Source organism: Pinus tabuliformis, chromosome 5_1 (assembly GCF_031772625.1).
Source record: "Pinus tabuliformis cultivar Carrire ecotype Pingquan chromosome 5_1, CPIR1, whole genome shotgun sequence".
In the NCBI taxonomy this organism is placed as follows: domain Eukaryota; kingdom Viridiplantae; phylum Streptophyta; class Pinopsida; order Pinales; family Pinaceae; genus Pinus; species Pinus tabuliformis.
Genome location: NC_142305.1, coordinates 271225264 through 271240205, shown reverse-complemented (window position 1 = coordinate 271240205; position 14942 = coordinate 271225264). Strand labels below are relative to the sequence as shown.

General features: G+C 34.2%; 1 pseudogene; it reads right to left on the bottom strand.

Moving 5' to 3' along the window:
* Window positions 1–1316: 1316 nt before the first annotated feature.
* Window positions 1317–3461, bottom strand: LOC149164426 (uncharacterized; annotated as a pseudogene).
* Between the last annotated feature and the right edge of the window lie 11481 nt (window positions 3462–14942).

Below are 14942 nucleotides of genomic sequence, written 5' to 3'. Positions count from 1 at the left end.
ACATAACAAATAATTAATACTTGGTAATCTTCTCATGTTATTTGTCATGTGCATATGCAAGAATTTCACTTGCTTTTCCACTTGTAGTCCAACCATATGGAGACCCGTGCTCATACCTGAAGGTTCCCCAATAGATGCACTATCTAAATAGATAATGTTATTGATATACTCATAAATTTCTTAATCAACAGTTCCTAAAGCTTCCAATCCCAAACCCAAGCATCCATTGTGTTGAATTACTTGTACAAATTACAACACACATCTCTAATGGCTCCCTTCATAGCAAAACATGCTAGAAAAATAGGGTGAATAAAATATTTTATTATCAAATAATGCATATTTGCAATGGAATGAGATACTTCAAGATTTTGAGTACGTAATATTTCATGAAGAAACTACTTGATCCCTTCTCCATGATTTGCATCTATAAGTGTGAAGGCATATAGGGCTCCAACCTCAGAAAAGGGACTTCCACCTCCACTAGCACCATTCGAAGTAAGATAAGGAGTCATCAAAGAACAACCTTGTTGTAGATGACCCATATGAATGAGTCCCAAGCTAGTCGTAGCACTGGATTTTTCCTAGTGTGTGGCTCTCCTAAGCCATTCTCACTAACAAAACAAATCAAAACCATAAAATGCCACAATAAAAAAACAATATTATGTAAGAAACACAGTTAAATGTGAACACAAACTTATTGTAAATATAAAATCACAATTGAATCACCAAATTTTCCCTTAGGAAAGTGTTCGCAGTTGTTACAACATACATCAACTCATTGGAATAAATGGTCATACTATTACATACAATATTGTGCATTTCAACATATTGTTTGTGCATACCCATCAGTGAAGACTAGCGCACAACATCCAGCGGGGATTCAAACCAGACACATTCTATCTTTGGGATAGGGATATATTCAAAGGAATTGGTAACAACAATTAAACTAAACCCTTGAATTTGTTGTTTATTGACAAAAAATGCAACATGCCAAGGCTGTTCGACATTATGAACTGAAATTATATATTACCTTTGCATAAGATATTTAAAAAATATGAACTATCAGAGAGAATTAAAATTCTTAAAACAACATAATGGTATGATTTAAAATACATTTTTTGTGAATATTGCAAATGAGTATACTTCAGCGGTGTCCCACAAGTATCCACCACATAAAAGCTTATCAAAAAATCTTCCTTTAATCAAAGAGACAAAAAAAAAAGAGATGAAGATCTAAACATCTTTACGCTTGATAGAAAACAACTAGAGACTTGGTAGTTTACAAAAATATATACATCCACAATAATTTACGATTCTTAGCCTAACATTGTACACTTTCTACCATGCAAACGAACTGCAAAACAAACCCAAAAATGTAAGTTATTGCAGTGAAAAATTGTATTAAATTGCAATTATGAGAAATGAAGAGTTTTCAATACCCAACAAGGACAAGTTGACAGTCACAAAGAACAATCCACCTAACAAATATTTGAATTTGGAATCAGGAGGCAAGTGAAAACATAAATTTATGAATACAGTCCTTCACTGGGATAAGAAATCATGTGTTGACCAAATGATAGATACAATTGCAACAAATTCCAGGAACTGTATTAAATTATGATTATGAGAAATGAAGAGTTTTCAATACCAAAGACAACAAGGACAAGTTAACAGTCACCAAGTACAATGCACCTAACAAATATTTGAATTTGAAATAAGGAGGCAAGTGAAAACATAAATTCTTGAATACAGTCATTCAATGGGATAATAAATTATGTGCTGACCAAATAATAGATAGAATTGCAACAAATTCCAGAAAATCAAATTTACCTTCACCTGGTTTATTTAGTGTAGCTGACCATTGTTTTAATGGCTTTCTATAAGATGAAAGGACTCTTTCCATCTACAATCCAGTGGAATAAAATATCAGTAAGTAATAAGCTACCACAAGTCATAACAGAAATAAGAACAATAACTTATTGGCACAAAAGACAAGCATATGTCAAAGTTAAGAGTTAAAAACATTGCCAACTTACAACATTCCTGCCAGAAGAATTCATTGACAACAACGGACTCTCTAAAACATATAAATCTACAACCTTATCTTTTGGCAATGTAGATGTGAAAATAAGACCAAAGTTGATTAGGACCTTTTTCAAAAACATTATAATTTACAAATATCAAATATTCATTTTCCCATAACATCATATATTGCAAAGATAGTTTAACATGCTAAACATAAAAGACAAGCCAAATTATTATGCACTATGTACATGGCATCAATTGAGAAGACTTTCCAAGCCACTAAAGACAAGTTGTATATGCATTGAGATTGAACAGATCTAACTAACTTTTTCTTTTAGAAATCCAAGAAAAATAGGAATTAACAAATTGTGCATGTCTTTGTGGTTTGCAAACACAAAGATTTACATGTAGTTAAAATGCAGTAAAATTTGTAATTGCATTAAACAATTTTCATAGTTTAGGATAAAAAAAAAGCCTACAACCAACCAAGGGTAATATTTTTCTAGTTAATATATTTGGATTGGAGAAAGGTATCATTCAAAGCCACTTCATACCAACTGTTTGGAATCTTGATGAATTATCATATTTGATGTTGTCAGATCACCATGCACCAAACCTCCATCATGTAAAAGTCCAACAACTCTGCCTATCTGTTGAGCAATATCTCCTATTTGTTCCTCTGTAGTTACAAAGAAATCAAGGATCTTTCTTGTTTAGCTAAGACAAACATAAAATTATTGGCATAGGGGATCAAAGGAAGACCAAGTAAATTGGAGCTAAATCAAATTAAAAATGATTATTCCAAGCTAGCAATGACTATCCTTAAATTCACACTATAGATCATATTGCATTTTAATATGACTAGAAAAACATACCATAGCCAGGAAGTCATCTTGATTGCAAAAACACCTCTTTCATAGATATACCCTCTATATATTCAAATGTAAGGGTGTGAAGCTCAGAATCAAGGGAAAAAAGAGTGGGAGTTGCAACTTCAAGCTTTCTAGCCTTAGCCATGCAATGTGCTTCCTAGAATCACATTTTTATAAGGATCTCACTCACAACCACCTTAGGCAACATGCATAATAATCTATCTCCTTATAGCCATGAAGTAAAGATAGAATAGAAACAAACTAATTTTTCTCATACATTGAGCCCATAAAGATGTTTCAAGGTCAATGTTGAATCCAAAATAGGATGCATTACTTCTTGGAGAAACACTCTTTAATAATGGACCTCCTTCCCAGAAAGTTGCATTCAAATATTCTCCGCATACAAGCAGTTATACTATGAAATAGAAAATAATACAGAAAGCCAATACCCTAAAAATACTCAAGGAAATAATAAGATAACCAACTAATTTCACTCATAGCCTTTGCACCTTGGTTTTCCAGTGGCCCTAATGGAAACTGTTTCTCCTCACATTCAATCTCCATGAGTAATTTGTCTACAATATTTTGTGAGATAGTACAAATCACCTTGATTTGAAGTGCTGGATAGATAATAGATATCTAATTTACAAGTGTTAATTTGTATTAATCCCTACAAGCACAATGCACAATTGCATGTTATATGGTAAGAAAATGATTAATAAAATGGACATCAAAATATCATAGATGGGCCTTAGTTGTTTGCACATATGTAGGGTTCACAAAAGTTTTGTTGATATTTATACATATGGAAGTCAAGAATGGAATAACCTAAGAATGTGGTCCCTAAGAAGAAGAATCTCAACTTTATGTATTGTGTCATGTATCATTGTGACAGAGTATTACAAACAAATAATGTGTTCCTTGAGTTTTTAATATTTATTGTTCATGTAAGGATGTACAAAGAAACTTTGAACAAGAAACATGTAAACTAAACAAAGATGTAGATAAAACTCGTGGCAGTGTTTATTACTTGGCCAATCAAAAATCCCACTAGTCTTACTATGTAGAAAGGACAAATAATGGAATGCAGAAAAATGACCAAAAATAGAGGTTTTTCTTTCTAATTTTCCATGCAATTTTCAGGGAATGATGTTGAAAGAGAAAATCAATAGTTGACCCTATTTGAGGGTAACCTTTATAGAACTTGGTAGATTCTAATAAGATATTAACCCTGCCTCAAGATTTTGATGCTACATCTAAAGGTAATCTAGAAAAGGCAGGGCTAAAGGGTGAGTGGCTAGAAAGATAATGTAAACTTCTAATTTCTTAGTTGTATTTACATAGAGCATATAAGGAAGTGGTACAAACAACTAGACTATGATAGAAGGATTCCAAAAGAGTTCAATGGTTGACCAAGTATATGGAAATTTGGATTCCCATTAAGGAGAAGCTCAACATAAGTCCAAGTCTGGGTGCAAAGAGTTGGTCACTTCTTCATAAGTGCGAGATGCACAAAAGATATTAACACAAGGTGTGCATAATAAAATTCATACCAACGTTATTAGAAGTAGCCAGTGTGCGCAAGTTTAAACCTTTCCATGCCAAAACTGACCCTGAATGAGACCAGTAGACTTATTTGGGAAAAAACCATCTGAACTAACCAGTTCAGGTTAGTTTTAATCCAAACCAGTCCCCCATCTGATCGGACACACTTCCACAACAATTCAGTGGGAAAAGGGTGGCCCCCTCACAAACCATTATTAATCACTATATAATGATCCCCTCGCTATATATTTTAACACATCTAATTGACCATTTGTGCCGATTTGAAAATTACAAAGCCACACTGAATAGAGTTGATTTGAAGTGAAAATAACACTCTTTGTGAGTGTTTAATGGATTTGGAATCTACATTAGGGTTATAAATATCACTACAAGCTTGTAGGAGACTCCAAACATGAATGTTGTGCCCAGTCTAAGGTATGTCAAGAATATCCCAAACCCTCATTATTTTTTCTATTGAAATTGTTCATTTCTCTTTTCATAAATAAAAGAAGATGGGTTTTGCATCTACAGATTTATTTTCAATGTTTGATATTATCATGGCCCCTGGGCATGTGAAAGACCTTAAGGAACCATTTTGAAGAGATTGATGGAAATTTATTACAATATTGTAAAAAGAAAATCAGGGAACAGGGGCTTTGTCAAGTGAAATAACACTTAGCTAGCATTCGAGAGCAAGGTATACCTTGCCCTGATGTTGCCCAGATATCAAAGAGGAAATACTAGCCTCTGTTGAAGAATATCTAGCAGAAAAGGCTAGGAAATAATAGATTGAAGGTGAGATTGGGAGAAGGAAAGAGATTTCATCCACATAAAACCCAAGTTTTCAAGGAAAATTTTCGTTTATTAGTCATAGACCTCATCCATGACCATTTGTGATCATTGAGATTCACAAAGTTATGAGTAAAAACAACTTGATCCACAGGAATGTAGGAATAATTTCCATTTATCTATTGAGCAATAAACCCATGTATAGGATAATGAGTAAGGAGAGTACGGTAAAAATTATTTTTAGCATTTGTTGGCACATCCATGACCATATAATTTGGGTCAATATATCTCTTTGTAAACTACTCATTTGGGTGATTTTTCTTCCACCACTGTTTTAGATCACTCCAAGATTACACTAGTTCTTCACGTAGTACCATGTTGAGGGCTCATAAGAGGAATCAATCTATTTGGGAGTGTCCAAATTCTTGAAGAGAATGTTTTCTCAAATTTACATGGAAAATATTGTACATGCTCTCTTTGATGTACCTTATTTGACACATCATACAAAGAGAGGAAACATCATTATATTCTTGTACTTTCTTGAATGGGTTTGCAATGTCCACTATCCATGTCATAATCTCTAGGAGCCAACTCAAGTCCCACCTAAATAAATAAATATTAGATATGCTTAATCTATTGGCAAACCGTAACTCGTGTTATGATAAATGAGCCCTTAATCACTAAATTTTCTAATAAGATTCTAGTGAACATTTCAACAACGTTATGGAAAAACCCCATAAAATTGCAAAATTTCTCAAATCTTGGCAATTGGAAATTATGATTTTCCATCCAAATGTTTTTGACAAAAACATCTCTACCCATTTCTATTTAAGGGAATCTGAGATTAAATTATGGCACCATTTTTGTTTGATGGTGTTCCAAGCATAATATTCAAAGTTGCAGCAATTGATGCAACCAAGTCTAATGTACTTTCAACGAAAGAAAATAACTGCATGTAATATGTGCTTGAAGTCCGAGACAACCATTTCATCAATGGAATGTCAGTGCACACGAGGAAGTTTGTTTTCAAGTTCAACCTATTCAAATGTCACAAACAAACACAATTTAAATTCACAGAAAGTCTAAAGATTTTCAAATACCTGGATTAAGAGGAACTCAATCCAAAGAGCTACCCTAAATTTCAGAAAAAAAAGTAAATAATAAGATGATTCTTGCAAAATTATATAACTGGAATCTCAGATATGTGTCTATTGTAATGATCATATTCGATATATGCTTATTTCTCACCACACAACCTAAGGAATAGATTTGTGAGCCTCATATATGCAAACAATTTAGTCAATGTTCTCCCATCCACCGACAATAATTCTAATGAACCAAAGTATGATACCTGAGGAAATGAAGAAATATCTAAATATGCTCCAATTTTTTTTATTGTTTTTACATAAATGATTTTTCCATTATTTTTTTTATTTTAAAATGAAATCAACAAGTGTATCTGTTTGATCACTAGTTTGGAAGTGCTACATCATCATAGTATTTCTTAACCATCTCAATCAACTCATTCATAGGCTACTTACAAAACAAGTAAAGGTTTATATATGTTGTTAATAAATATAGGAAAATTGCATGAAGATGGAAAAATATAATTACTCAGTCCATTCCCACTGACTACTCAAAAAAAATTGTGTTTGTAGTCTATTTTGGAACTTTTGCAACTCCATGATCCCCAGAGGAATGGATAAAATTGAAAAATACATAAGGAAATGCTAATTGCACGCTATTAACTCTCCATGAGAATACAATGGGAGGGATCCTAAAATATTTATAATTATGAATGTCCATTTCACTACTCAAGCTAGCATGCATATACGATGTAAATGAATATAAAATGCTAAAAGGGGATCTCAATGATGATAAGAAATATGGAAGTGGAATCCACATAGGATAGTGGTACTCAAATTTTTTTACTGTAGTGGTACAAACCTTGTGGTTAAGGCCATTTTCTGATTCCTTTACTACATAAATGCATATTATTGAAGGAGTTTCCTCAATGCTAGTTCACTTTCAGATCCTTCTTTCTCAACTTCATGTTGAACAACTTCCTCTGGCCCCTCGTTACTTTCAATTTCACTACCAGTTGAAGCATCCAAACAATTTGTTTTGGTTGGGTCAAATTTTTTATTTTTGTCATTTGTTTTCTTTTAGTTTCTCTGAGCAACCCAAACTACTTCCCAAGTACTTTTATGGTGGCTTCATTCTTACTATCTTCACTAGGCTTTGTCTCAAGGTTTTTGGAAGTTGATTGGTTTTGTAAATTCTGTACCCAACATGCTCAAAGTTCCCATCTTCTGACCATTCTTTTCTTCATGCAGTTCGTGCAAGATATCTTCTATAACATTATGTTCTAATGTGTTTGTTGATTGCAAATATTCAGACCCGATAACACGGGAATTGTGAATTATTTAATTTGATTGTATATGAAATCCCTTATGTAACAGGGTGTTTAAACTGCAAAAAACATGTAGAAACCTTTTTCATCATAAGCATAATATGAAATGGTAGAAAAAAAAACTAGACTTCCTACGTGCATCATCAAATGAAAAGGAAGGGTTATATATGGGTTTGGAAACTACTTATTGACATTCAGAGCATTAACACCACCTTCAGGTTGATCCTCAATGTCAATGTACAGCGGTGAAGATTCCAGTCTAGTTTATATGACTAGAAACTTTCACCACTATTGTGTAGCCACAATGTTTAATAATAACAACTCCTAATGTGGCACTATCCTTCAAATAGAAACTCAACTCCGTGATTCAAATTTTAGTTAACAATATTGATATTGAAGGATACATGCATAAATAATCCAAGAAATACTAGATCCCAAAGAGGTCCACATTTTAACTGGAACATGAGATAAAAACTTAAAGATATACTTACATGCATATTTGTGCTCTTCCTTTCAGTAGATTCCTCTCTGCAAGCTCCCTAGATGACACTCCCAGGGCTTGACCACCATCAATCTTTATATCTAATTTTTGGCTTGCATATCGAACACTCTTCTGATTGATATCTTTAAGTACCCGATAGTCTCTTCATGCAATATTATATTGGGATCATGAGATTTTGTTTCATTTGAAATTCTCTTGCCATCTATAACATGTTGAATGGAATTAAGGAGAAGCTATAGCTCTCGCTCAGGTATCCTTATTGTTAATGGTAGAGAAAAGTTAGTTCAAAATGTGGAAGGAATACCTACTACTAATCATAATATGAATATGGATGAGACTAAAGTAGAAGCTTTAGCTGTAGATGATAAAAACATCTGTAAAATAGAGAGTTTGGATCATAGTACCGACATTGAAGGATCAACAGGAATGCTTGGAAAGCACCTAGCAAGATATGTCACTCCATTTGGAAGAAGAAATTATTTGTTATGGAACCAACTCACAAAAAGATAGAAAATATAGATGAATGCCTTCGAAAGAAGCCTCTTCGAGGGTGAAACCTCCTTTACATTGCACAAATGATCAATTATTAGATCATTTAAATGACAAAACCTCCTTTCTATATAGAGGAGTATACGAGGTCACAATATAACTAAGCCTACCTAACAATAATAATATAAAGGCACAAAAATAACAATAGAGGGATTCTATGGGGCACAATAATAATAATATGGGGATAATAGTGGCACAATAATAACAATAATGGATACAACGACAATAGTAATGGGGGGATCACTAATATTATTGAGACCTAACATGCCCCTCTCCTTCAAAAAATTGTTTCCCTCAACACTTGAGTAGTTTTGGATGCTTCTTTATAAAATTCTCATCCTCACATGTGGAATATTCAATGGATAAGTTCTTCCACTTGATGAGATACTCTGAAATTGATCTATTTCGTAGTTGTCAAGTTCTTGTTTCTTTGATTGCTTTAGGTTCCAATATGATTTTTCCTTCCTCATCAAGTTTTGGCATTGTCTGAACTGGAAGCTTGTCACCTATAACCTTCTTTAAGCATGAAACATGGAAAACTAGGTGCACTCGAGAAGCTGTAGGAAGCTCCAATTTGTAAGCCATAGTACCTATCTTTTGCAACACCTTGTATGGACCATAATACTTTGGTGATAATTTGTTAATTTTCTTAGCTTTCTTGAGGGACATTTGTTTATATGGTTGTAGCTATAGGAATACCCAATCACCTACATCAAAACTTCTTTCACTGCGATGTTGATATGCCTGCTATTTCATTCTATTTTGTGCCAAGGTGAGGTTATCCTTTAAGAGTTGGAGAACTTGTTGTTGATGCTCGATGTGATCTTCCACTGCTTGAACCTTAGAATTTTCTCTTAAATATGATGTGATGGATGGTGGATGATATCCATAAAGTTCCATAAATGGGGTCATTTTTGTTGCAGTATGGAAGGAAGTGTTATACCACCATTTAGCCAGAGGCAACCATTTGACCCATTGTGTCTGTTTATTAGATATAAAGCAATGAAGATATCCTTCCAAACATTTGTTTACTATCTCAGTTTTCCCATCAGATTGAGGATGATAAGCTGAGCTATGAGCTAACTGAGTACCAAGACAAGAAAATAATTCTACCCAAAAAATTCCAGTGAAAATGGGATCTCTATCACTTGCAATAATCTTTGGGTTTCCATGTAGCTTTTGAACTGTTTCCATAAATGTAGTAGAAATTGTATTCACTTTAAATAGATGAGATAATGCACAAAAGTGTAAATACTTGGTAAGATTTTCCACTGCCACCATGATAAAACTCTTTCCTTCGTACTTGGGTAAACCTATGATAAAATCCATTGAAACATCCTCCCAACGTTGGCTTGGAATGGATAGAAGTTGTAATAGTCATGGAGTCTTAATTGTCTCAACTTTATTGTGTTGGCAAACCAAACATTCTGCCATAAATTTTTGAATATCTAATTTAAGGCCATCCAAAAAAAAATCCTTCTTAACCCTGTGGTAGGGTTTTAGAAATCCTGAGTGCCCTCCTAAGGGAGAGGTGTGCAATTCCCTAAGAATATTTTGTTTGAGTTGGGAATTCTTACATAGGTATACCTGATCCTTGTACCATAACAAATCATTTTTCCAGATAAATGTATCAGATGTACTGGGATCCTGTTGTATCTTTTGAATGAGCGCCCACACTTCCTCGTCATTCTTCCATTCATCCCCTGCTTCTTTTATCCAATCTAGTTGGATAATAGAAATAGCGTAAATAAATGCTTCCACATCCTCATCCTTTCTTCAGAGTGCGTCTTCCACACCATTTTGCTTCCATATTTTGTAGATGATTTCAAAGTGATAACCCAACATCTTTGTGACCCATTTTTGTTGCTCTTCTAAAGATAATTTTTTTTCTAAAAAGTATTTAAGACTATCATGATCTGTTTTTACCTTGAAGTGTCTTCCCATTAGGTATGGTCGCCATTTCTTAAGTGCATGTAGTATTTCCAGCATTTGCTTCTCATAAATAGCTCTGTGTAAATAATTTCCTTTGATTGGATGACTTTTGAAAGCAATGGGACTTTCTTCTTGCATTAAAACATCATTGATTCCATTTCCTGAGGCATCACATACCACAATAAAGGTTTTGGTGAAGTCCGGTGTAGCTAAGACTAGTGCTTAGCACATTTCCTCTTTAAGATGTTCAAAGGTCTTCGTTGCTTCTGGAGTCCATGAAAATACATCTTTCTTCAATAATGTTGTTAGAGGTGCTGCTATTCGCCCATAATTCTTAACAAACTTGCGATAATACCCTGTCAACTCGAGATATCCTTGTAGATGCTTTATGGATGTGGGGATTTTCCATTTCTTAATGGTTTTAAATTTTTTAGGGTCTACCTTAACACCTTCATGAGATACAATACGACCCAAATATTCCACCTCTTGTACTCCAAAGAAACATTTGGATATTTTTGCATATAATTGTTTCTCCTCCAATAGTTTGAGCACCATGTCAACATGTTGGACATGATCCTTCCAAGACTTTATGTAGATTAGTATATCATGAAAAAATACTAACACAAATTTTCTAAGGAAGGGTTTGAAAATGGAATTCATCAAATGTTGAAATGTAGAAGGTGTGTTAGTAAGGCCAAAAGGCATGACCAAAAATTCATAATGAACCTCATGAGTTCTAAATGTTGTTTTTGTAATGTCTTCAGTCTTCATTTTGAGTTGATGATATCCTGAACGAAGATCCAACTTGGTGAGGTAAATTGATCCATGCAACTGATCCAATAATTCATCAATGACAGGAATGGGAAATTTACCTCTAATAGTGAGCTTGTTGAGCTCCCTATAATCTAGACACATGCGCCATGATCCATCCTTCTTGTGAACTAATACTACTAGAGCAAAGAAATAACTTTGACTAGGTTGAATTATACCAGCCTCTAGCATTTCTGCAATCATATGTTCAATTTCACTCTTTTAGGCATAGAGATATATGTACGGCCTGAGGTTTGGAGGAACACTTCCTGGAATCAAATCACTAGCATGATCATGATAACGAATAGGTGGGAGACCTTCGGGAGTCTCAAATACCTTGGAATGATTGTCCAAGACTTTTTGGAGACCTGGAGAAATAGATGATTTCGATGTGGGAACCTCTAACGAACATAATTGTGTAATTACACCTCGTTGTTCCTTGTTTAAAAGCTTAGTCATACTGTTAGAGTTGATTATATTTCCTGGTTTCCCTGCAATACCCCTTAATTCAACTTCCTTTCCTTCCACAGAAAATTTCATGAAAAGTTCTTGAAAATTAAAAGTTATTGTACCCAAGGATTATAGCCATTGGACTCCTAGTACAACATCAACACCACCCATTGGAATGGAAAGCATTGGGATATTCAATACATATTCTCCCATGGATAACTTGATATTATGGCACTTTCCAGAGCAATTTATGGTTCCTCCACTTGCAACCATTACTTGAGAATATGGTGCTGGATATAAGAATCAATTCAATTCCTTTGCTATCTTACAATGAATAAAATTATGGGTACTTCCCGAATCAATCAACACTATTACCTTTTTCTTCTTGATATGTCCTTCTATCTTGATAGTTTGAGGAGTGGTAATTGTAGCCAATGCATTACAAGATATGGTCGGATTCATTTCTTCTTTATCTAGGGTTTCTTCCTGGATTATATCCTCTTCTTTTGACATTTCTTGTTCTTTTTCTTCCTCCTCTTCACAATCTATGTAGAATAATTTCTTCTCAGCACACTTATGACCTTTAGTGTATTTGCTATCACAATTGTAACAAAGCCCTTTTTCTCTTTTTTCTTCCAGTTGTTGTGGTGTAAACCTTGTAGGTTGTGGAAGGCTAAGGGCAACAACACTTCCATGTTTATAGTTGTGAGTGGTAGGCGTCCTGGTTGCCATAATTTTGCTTTCCATTTTTCTTGCTAACCTGAATGCCTTCTCCAATGAATCAGGTTCCCAAAGGTGAACCTCATGTTGGATATTATCCTTTAAAGTCCCTATGAACATGTCAATCATATGCTCCTCTGGAATATCTTTTACCCTTATGTTCGATTTTTTGGAAGTCCTCAATGTGCTCCATCATTGAACCCTTGTGTTTGAGATTTACCAATTGGCGAAAAATGGTCTTTCTTTTTGTATCCTCATAATGTGCTATCATTTCTTCCATAAAAATTTTCCAAGTCACAATTTGTTTACGAGAGAAAACCCATCGATACCATAAAAATTGATTTGGTTCCAAATATAAAGTTTCAATATGTACCTTTTGTGTGTTTTTCACATTATGGAGATCGAAAAATTGCTTCATCTGTAGTATCCATGTTCTGGGATCCTTGCCATCAAACTTCCTCATATCGATTTTTGGAACATTGTGGGTCTTTAATCCAACATTAAATTCTATGAAATCATGATTAACATTTATTTTGTTCTCATCATGAGTTTCCTTTACTACCCTTTCACCATTAGTGACCATTTCTTGTAGCAACTTATTCAAATTTATCTTCAATTCTTCCATCTTATCGTCCATGCCATTCATCTTAGCATCCATCTTAGCGTCCATGCCATCCATCTTAGCTTCCATGCCATCCATCTTAGTTTCCACGCCGTCCATATTAGCTTCCAATTCATTCATCTTAGCTTCTACGCCTTTCTTTAAACCATCCATCTTAGCTTCTACGTCTTTCTTTAAACCATCCATCTTATTTTCTATTACCTTTTGTGCGAGTGAAATTTGTTGCACTTGGTTTCGTAATATTGATATATCATGTTGCCTTTATTCCTCTTTTTCATGAGTCATGCTAGATCTTTCAGGTTTCTTACTAGGTGTTTCCATTTTCTTTCTTCGGGGCATCAATTACCAATAATAATTCTTCACTATGCCCTTTAAATTCCTTCAAACTAATTTTTCAAACCAAGCTTATGCAAAAATGTAAAAAATACACACCTCTTTTCACTTGTAGGAGCTCGATATTGAATCTGATGTACCTTTGTAATTTTGGATTTCCCAGTTTTGAAATCATGACCTGCAGTAGCCCTCTGCGTCCTCTTTCCAATTCCACCAGTATGATCAAAATTGGATTCTCTAAGGAAGAGTTATGCCAAATCTCCCACAGTAACCTGATTATAGACTAGTTCAGTAGAGCGAACTTGTATGACATGACACGCGTCACTGTTTCGACCTTAGTATTTGAAACTGATATACAAAAAACTAGAGGCCGTCCTTTTTTTGAAACTTCTTATGAGATTTCAATCTGATGCTCAAAACAAAAGTTATGACGATTATTCCCAGGTCATCTGTTTGGAATGTAATTCGTGAGTCTGCAAAATTGCCAACTTCCTCAGATCATATCTCCACAAATATAGGACAGAAAGCTCTGAAATTTGGAGCCAAAGTTCAGAACTATTTCGTCCCATATGGGTTTTTTTTTTTCTAGCTTCTGAAACATCGCATAAAAATAGTTATAGTGAAAATGGCACGATGACTTATTTGGAGCAACGAAACTGTAGAATCCAAATCTCTTATACCAAATGTTATGAAACCAACTCACAAAAGGATAGAAAAGATAGATGAACACCTTATAAATAAGCCTCTTCGAGGGGGAAACCTCCTCTACATTACACAAATGAACAATTCTTAGATCATTCAAATGACAAAACCTCCTTTCTATATATAGGAGTCTACGGGGTCACAATATAACCAACCCGACCTAACAATAATAATATAAAGGCACAAAAATAATAATAGAGGGATTCTATAGGGCACAGTAATAACAATTAGGGATACAACGACAATAGTAATGGGACTATCACTAATATTATAGGGACCTAACATTATTCATGTCGACCATGAAGAACTTCATGGGTGGGAAGAGGATATAACTGTAGATTTAAGGATACCTTAAGTTATGAAAAAGAGGATTGCATTGAACAAATGGTAAATATGCATAGAGAAGGACAAGTGTTATAGTATAAGGAAGTTCATCACAAGGTGTAAAAATACTAGACAAATCCTTCAACATTCCAATAAAAGAATCCACAGAGACGTTGTAGTTGTTAGAAATAGAGAACTATAAAGATGAGCTAGGATAAGTGAGTCCAAAATAATTGATATAAGGGGTGATGATAATATATATAGAAGTGGATGTAGCACAACCTTCTTCCCTATGAAGTGAGCCTACCATAATAATTGGAAATCCTGAGAATGAATTAATGAATTAATAAAGCT